Source organism: Dermacentor silvarum, chromosome 6 (genome assembly GCF_013339745.2).
Source record: "Dermacentor silvarum isolate Dsil-2018 chromosome 6, BIME_Dsil_1.4, whole genome shotgun sequence".
Classification (NCBI taxonomy): Eukaryota; Metazoa; Arthropoda; class Arachnida; order Ixodida; family Ixodidae; genus Dermacentor; species Dermacentor silvarum.
Genome location: NC_051159.1, coordinates 40,329,981 through 40,330,211, shown reverse-complemented (window position 1 = coordinate 40,330,211; position 231 = coordinate 40,329,981).

The following is a 231-nucleotide window of genomic DNA, read 5'->3' as shown; positions in this document are numbered from 1 at the left end:
CAGCGATTTCGTAGAATCTGTGATATCGGAACTGTGTTTGTCCATCTCAATCTTAAAGTGACGAAGAAGGCAGAACTCTGGGGTTTTTGTGAACCGCACGCACAACTCGTTATCCACTGTCTTCCTTGGAGTGTGGCTGTCGCGGTGTTGAAAAATATACGTTCTGTGCCAGTGTCACCCGTCTTCGAGTACCTGCACTCAGGTGTACTCCGCAGCTCTACCCGGGAGACA